We start from the raw sequence: 6,513 nt of genomic DNA, 5'->3' as shown, positions 1-6,513 counted from the left end.
TGGAAAGGGGAATAGGCGTGTTGGGAAGGGGAAAAAAGGTTGTGTCCGTGGGGTAGGTGCAGAAGAAAGACCATCTTCCAGCCAAACTAAAATGTCTACTTCTTTTAGCGGACAATGTGATAAGATCCCTTTCTTACGGCCACGCCAATCGCTACAAATTCCAGATGAGGCACAAAAACAGCAGGTGCTTCAACGGATATCAAGTGCTCCTTTAAGTGGGCTCTCCTCCACATCAACTTCAACATCACAAATACTCCAGTCCTCAAAGGTGTCACCCAAATCGCACTTGCTTCCTCACAGCTCCCAAATCTCCAGCTGCCCGTCTGAGTATGAGGTAGAACAGATGGTTGAGTCTGCAGAGCTGTTTACTCATACTATAGCCTGGGAATCAGAGGTCGACTCCAGCGCTTCTGTGAATCCAGACGAGGAAATGATCTGCACTGATGCCCAGAATCTTTATGAGTCGGATCCAGGACCAGACGCAGAAGGTTCTGACCATAATGTAGACCCTCATTCCCAAACTGTAACTCCTGTTGGTGGAGACAATGAGGAAGACGATGATAAGACTCAAATACCTGATTGGAGCGACAACTTTAGTTTTTTGTCAGGGCAGGAACAGGTTGGCTCTGAGGACGACGGGTGTGATAACGCACAGGGTGATGATGATGAGGTCGGAGATCCCACTTACTGTCAACCCACAGTCAGCCAAGAGATGAGGTCAGCAGAGGAGGTGGAGGAAGATGCTAGTGACGACGAGGTCAGGTTGTGCCTTCCTGGACAGAGACGTAGTACTGGAAGCACGTCAACAACTGCATCCTCAAACACAACTCTGCCTCTCACCACAAGTCGTGGTGGCTCTTCAGGTCGCATGGGTGCTAAGCCTTGCATAGCCTGGGCATTTTTTCAGATCGATAAAGATGACCCAACTCGTGTTATCTGTAACATTTGTCAGCAAAAGCTAAGTAGAGGCCAAAAAATACATAGTTTGAGTACTTCATGCATGAACCGGCACATGGACATGAAGCATAAGTTGCAGTGGGAAGCTCAGTGTGCTACAATGCGGTCTAGCCGGCCGGGCCAACCACCGTCTGCCATATCTTGTGCATCCGTGGCCTCTTCATCCTCTGTGACTGGGGGGACAGCAGTCACACCTGTTTTGGGGCACAGACCTGCCACCTCTTTACCCGCAACAGCCAGCGTGATTGGCAGGTCATCATTTTCTTTGGAGGTGGTAACACCAGCTGGTCTTGAGCGCTGTCCGACATCGATAGCACCACCTTTGGATCAAGGCAACCTAACATGTCCGCCTGCATCTTCCTCACAGACCGGCAGTTTGCCGGGGACACCCTTATCAACCCCGTCTAAGCACAATAGCCAGCCCTCGGTCCCTCAGATGTGGACAAGTAAAAGACCATTTCCTCCTAGCCATGAGAAAGCTAAGAGGTTGAATTTCACCATCTGCAAGCTCTTGGCTACAGAAATGCTGCCTTTCCGCCTGGTGGACACAGAGGATTTTCGAGACCTTATGTCCGTCGCAGTGCCCCAGTACCAGATGCCCAGTCGGCACTACTTCTCAAAGAAAGGTGTGCCTGCGCTCCACCAGCATGTCGCACACAACATCACCGCTTCTTTGAGAAACTCTGTGTGTGACAGGGTGCATTTCACCACAGACACTTGGACGAGTAGGCATGGACAGGGGCGTTACATGTCGCTGACTGGGCACTGGGTAACTATGGTGACAGCAGGACAAGGGGCTGCTGTCCAAGTCTTGCCGTCCCCACGAGTTGTGCGTCAATCCTCTTTATTTCATTTTTCCTCCACTGCTTCTGCCTCCTCAACCTCCTCTCGGTCTTCCACCTGCACCCAAAGCCTGTCTGGTCATGCCACAAGCTTTCTAACTGCGCAGAAGGGATCCTGCACACCTCCTTACTATGCTGGCAGTAGGGCTCAACGTCATCAGGCGGTTTTTACATTGAAATGTCTGGGAAATGTGAGTCACACAGCTGAGGAGTTGTGGTCAGCTCTGGAGAACCAATTTCATGAATGGTTGTCTCCACTGGACCTGAAACCAGGGAAGGCCGTGTGCGACAATGCTGCAAACCTGGGTGCGGCCCTTCGCCGGGGCAATGTCACACACGTGCCTTGTATGGCTCACGTGTTGAACCTGGTTGTCCAGCAATTTTTAGCCCACTATCCCAGACTAGATGGCCTTCTGCAGAGGGCACGGTCGCTGTGTGCTCACTTCCGCCGTTCGCATCCCGCAGCTCAGCGACTTACATCTCTACAGAAGTCGTTGGGCCTGCCACTTCACCGGCTAAAATGCGATGTGCCTACCCGGTGGAATTCAACTCTGCACATGTTGCAGCGACTGTGGCAGCACCGACAAGCCCTGGTGCAATACGTTCTGACGTATAGCCTGGGCCAACGAGATTCAGAGGTGGGGCAAATCACGCTGGAGGAGTGGTCTCAGATCAGGGACCTATGCACCTTTCTGCACAGTTTTGAAATGGCGACGAAGATGTTTAGTGCTGACGATGCCATTATCAGCATGACTATTCCGGTGATTTACATGCTGGAGCACATGTTAAACAGAATTCGGAGTCAGGTGGTGGCACAAGAGGAGGTGGAGGAAGTAGAGGAGGAGGAGTTGTATGCGGAAGGGCTAACATCTGCAAGGTCCAGACGGTCGGCAGCACCAGGGCGGCAGGCATGTGAGGGTGGGGGAGATGATTTTACCAGGGCGCATGGTAGCAGCCAAACTAGTGAGGAAGGTGCAGGAGCCCAGGAAGAAGTGGAGGACGAACTGATGGAAGACTCATCAGATGAGGGAGACCTTGATCACATTTCTGTTGTGCGAGGTTGGGGGGAGAGGACAGAGGAAGGAAGCATGATTGTTACCTCGCCACCAACACAACAGGGACTTGGTGCTCCTGGATGCGCAACACACATGAGTGCCTTCTTGCTGCACTACCTGCAACATGACCCTCGAATTGTGAGAATTAGAAATAATCCTGACTACTGGGTTGCCACACTGTTAGATCCCCGGTACAAAAGTAAATTTGCAGAAATTATTCCTGCCATAGAAAGGGATGCACGCATGCAGGAGTATCAGCAGAGACTGTTGCAGAATCTTACATGTGCTTTTCCACAAAACACCAGTGGTGCACGTAGTGAATCTCACAGTTCTAACTTGCCAACCGTGGTCTGTATGGAATTGTTCAATAAAGGGCCCAAAATTAAGATAACATAGATGGGAGAGGTCTCTATGAATAGGAATTCCTAAGTATTTGATACCCTGTGAGGGCCAGGCAAAGGGAAAGTTGGACTGGATGGAATCCTATATGGATTTAGGGAGGGAGACATCGAGGGCCTCAGACTTCGCTGCATTGATTTTAAAATTTGACCATGTAACAAAGTGATCTATTTCAGCCATAACAGCAGGGATGGATATATGTGATTGAGTGATATATACTAGGACATCATCAGCAAATAGAGAGCACTTGTACTCGGTGCCTCCCACCTCAATCCACCTAATATTGGGGTTATGGCAAATTGATGAGAGCAGGTGCTCCGTCACTAGGATGTATAAGAGAGGGGACAGAGGACATCCCTGCCTTGTCCCATTGGTGATTGTGAAAGGTGATGAAAATGTTCTGACGCACCCCCTGGGCCTTGGGACACCCGGAGCCGGACCCTTTTTGGTGGATGCTGGTGGTTGTAGTCTTCGTGGCGGCGATCCGGTTCCGTGGCTCAGGGCGGTCAAACCAGTGGCGGAACTATTTATGTGGTTTTGATGTTTAAATGTCCGACTACGCCACCCGTGGATTGCGGTCAGAGTGAACCGCCGCTACAGGGCAGACCGCTAAGGCTGGTGTTGTGGGTGCAGCAGAGCGTAGCATAACTCCCCACGGGAGGAGTATAGCCTCAGGGCAGTGTATGCGGAGGATGGGGGTGATGGTGCAGGGCAGCAGCAGTAACGACACGGAGTCAGTGATGCAGTTCAGGGCCTTTACTCACAGTTCTTATTATCCAGACCACGTCTGCAGGTAACGGCTGCCCACGTCGTACTGTGCTCACCAGGTGAGGGGCTCAGACAACTCCCAGATAACTTTGGAGCGCTTCACAGGACCCCCTTTGTGTGTCCTTTGTCTGGCCTTTCTTACCAACACTTCTGTCCGGCTGCCTCGGGCCTCCTCTTGGTAAACTTGGCGCCAGTTTCCCTGACCCTATGTGGTGCCTTCCTAGCGGGTGGAGCAAGGGGCTGCGCCACATAAAATGTCAGAGCCTCCGGTTTCTAGCTGAGGGTCGTTTCCTGCCTCCACTAGTTCGGGGACCGGTCTCCCCCTTTGGCCTGACCCCTCCACGCAGGTGGATTCGGGCGTGCGGTGGCGACTCGCCCGTCCGCACCCCTGGGATCCCTTCATTCCTCGTTCCTGGAGCCTTCTCCGCTCCTCTTCCTTCCTTCTCCCTCTTGCAGGCCTGGGCCTCTGTTACTAGGCCCGCCTCCGGAGCAGAGCTCATGCAGAGCCCCTGCTCCCTGCCACTTCTGCTCAGACTTCTCTGCACTGAACTAAGATGGTGCCCACCTTTTATACTCCCTTCTCAATGCACCCAGGAACTGCTTCCTCCCTGCTCCTGCACTGCAGGGTTCCCCTTCCTCAGTGTTCCCTCCCCCCACTCCAGCCAGGGACAGGGACTGTCGTGCCCATCTCAGGGGCATATTGGTCGCCCTGCCCCACGGCAATGTGGTGTAATGCATGCAGGTGTCGGGTCCTGATCCACACTCCATCCTTATCTGAGAGTGAGATATCACACCTCTGGGTGAGGTGCAATACGTCTGTAGCAACCGAGCCCTCGGTGCTACAGTTCCATTTATCTTCAGCCTAGGTGACGTATTGTGATACAGGGCCGTGATTTTGGCTATAAAAGGGTCCCCTAGACCCCTACCCCAAGCTTTTTAAGAGAATCATATATGGCGTGCCAGGAGACTCTATGGAATGCTTTCTCAGCATCCAACGAGAGTATCTACTTACAAATTTTTAACTGCATCTAGCCCAGGAAATACTTTGTGCCTAGTAGCAGTGTCTGCTAGTCAGCGGATTATCCCGGCTGTTAAGCAAGCTACACCACCTGTAGTTTGGACACTTAATTTTTTCAAAGGAAATGCTTCGGGACCACGGGATACTTAGTGAAGAGCATCAGGAGGCACCCCAAGGCATAGGGGCTGGGACTGGCACTAGGATGCCTTGCGGTGGACAGCCGAGCTCGATCCTTATAAAAGCTTTTTAACTGCAGCAGCTTTAGTGGACGCTACTGGAGCTGGAATTACGCGGCTGCTGGCATTAGACTTGCCCTCCAATAGATCCTTGTAAATGGATTTAAAGTGTATTCATTCAAATTAGAGGGACAATTTAAATTAAAAAGCTTAGAGCTTCCTCCACCACAGGGGGGCTCTCTCGACCCACCAGCGGACAGGCACCAGTATTGGGAGAGGGGGGCTGGCCGTCAAGGTTCACCGCGGCTCTGGCACAAACCCGGCGACACGGAGGTGGCACGGGCAGGAGCGGACTGGCCGTCTCGGCTTCTCACTTTTTGGATTTTAGAAGGGCATGACATGCCTATATCTGTGTCTCCCCCTCCTTTTACTCCTCCACCTCTTTTCTTTTCGCATGACTATATGTACTTGTCACTTTTCCATTTGTTAGTTGTGTCTTCTGAGCAGTTTGTCAGCTTTTGGACACCTTTGAAGGTGTTTTCTATGTGTTTCTATGTGTTTTTGTTTGCCTGCCATTGGTTTTAACGGTGTTCGAAGGTGTTCGACGAACAGTTCGACGAACAGTTCGGCGAACACACGGGTGTTCGACGAACCGAACCGAACTCGAACACTACGGGGGTGGCTCAACACTAGTTGTAACCATGGATACCTAAGGTCCTGCAATGCCTGCATGTGAAGGAAACATATAATCATTAGGGGAAATCATGACAGCAGTAGAGTTACATGTAATTGACAAAAGGGTGAAACTGGATATACCAGTATTGTAAGCACAAAGGGGCTCTGCTGGAGGTAGCTGGTAATCCTGACACTTTAGCTCTGGTATTCTGAGCTTAGAGGGGGGTTAGCACATGGTCTCTACTATGCAGAATATTTTCTATTGTCTGGATAGGAAGACACAGGTATCTAAAAGGCCATAACGTGGCTCAATGGCCGTTTACAGACAGCATAGTTTAAATAGACCAATCCTGGTCATCCTGGAAATATGAGTCTATGATCCGGTCTATAAAAAGCTGGGTTACACAAACAGTAGTGTTTGCATGTGAGGGCAGCCTGAAAGGTTGATGTGCGCCGTGAATCTCTTCTTTCTCCCGCAGGAAAACAGACAATAACTGCAGACAGAAAGGTTTTAGGTATTTCTGTTGTTTCTCCCTTTTTATTTTATAACTGTTTTGCATATTTGTGTGTCATTGGGTCTCCCATAGTGTTAGCCTATGCAGTGAATGCAAGGGCTGCCAAAA

The sequence above is a fragment of the Phyllobates terribilis genome, unplaced genomic scaffold (assembly GCF_046119375.1).
Source record: "Phyllobates terribilis strain yellow unplaced genomic scaffold, ASM4611937v1 Scaffold_3__8_contigs__length_932513732, whole genome shotgun sequence".
Taxonomy (NCBI): domain Eukaryota; kingdom Metazoa; phylum Chordata; class Amphibia; order Anura; family Dendrobatidae; genus Phyllobates; species Phyllobates terribilis.
The sequence above is the reverse complement of the archived record's forward strand: the minus strand, read 5'-3'. Positions refer to the sequence as shown.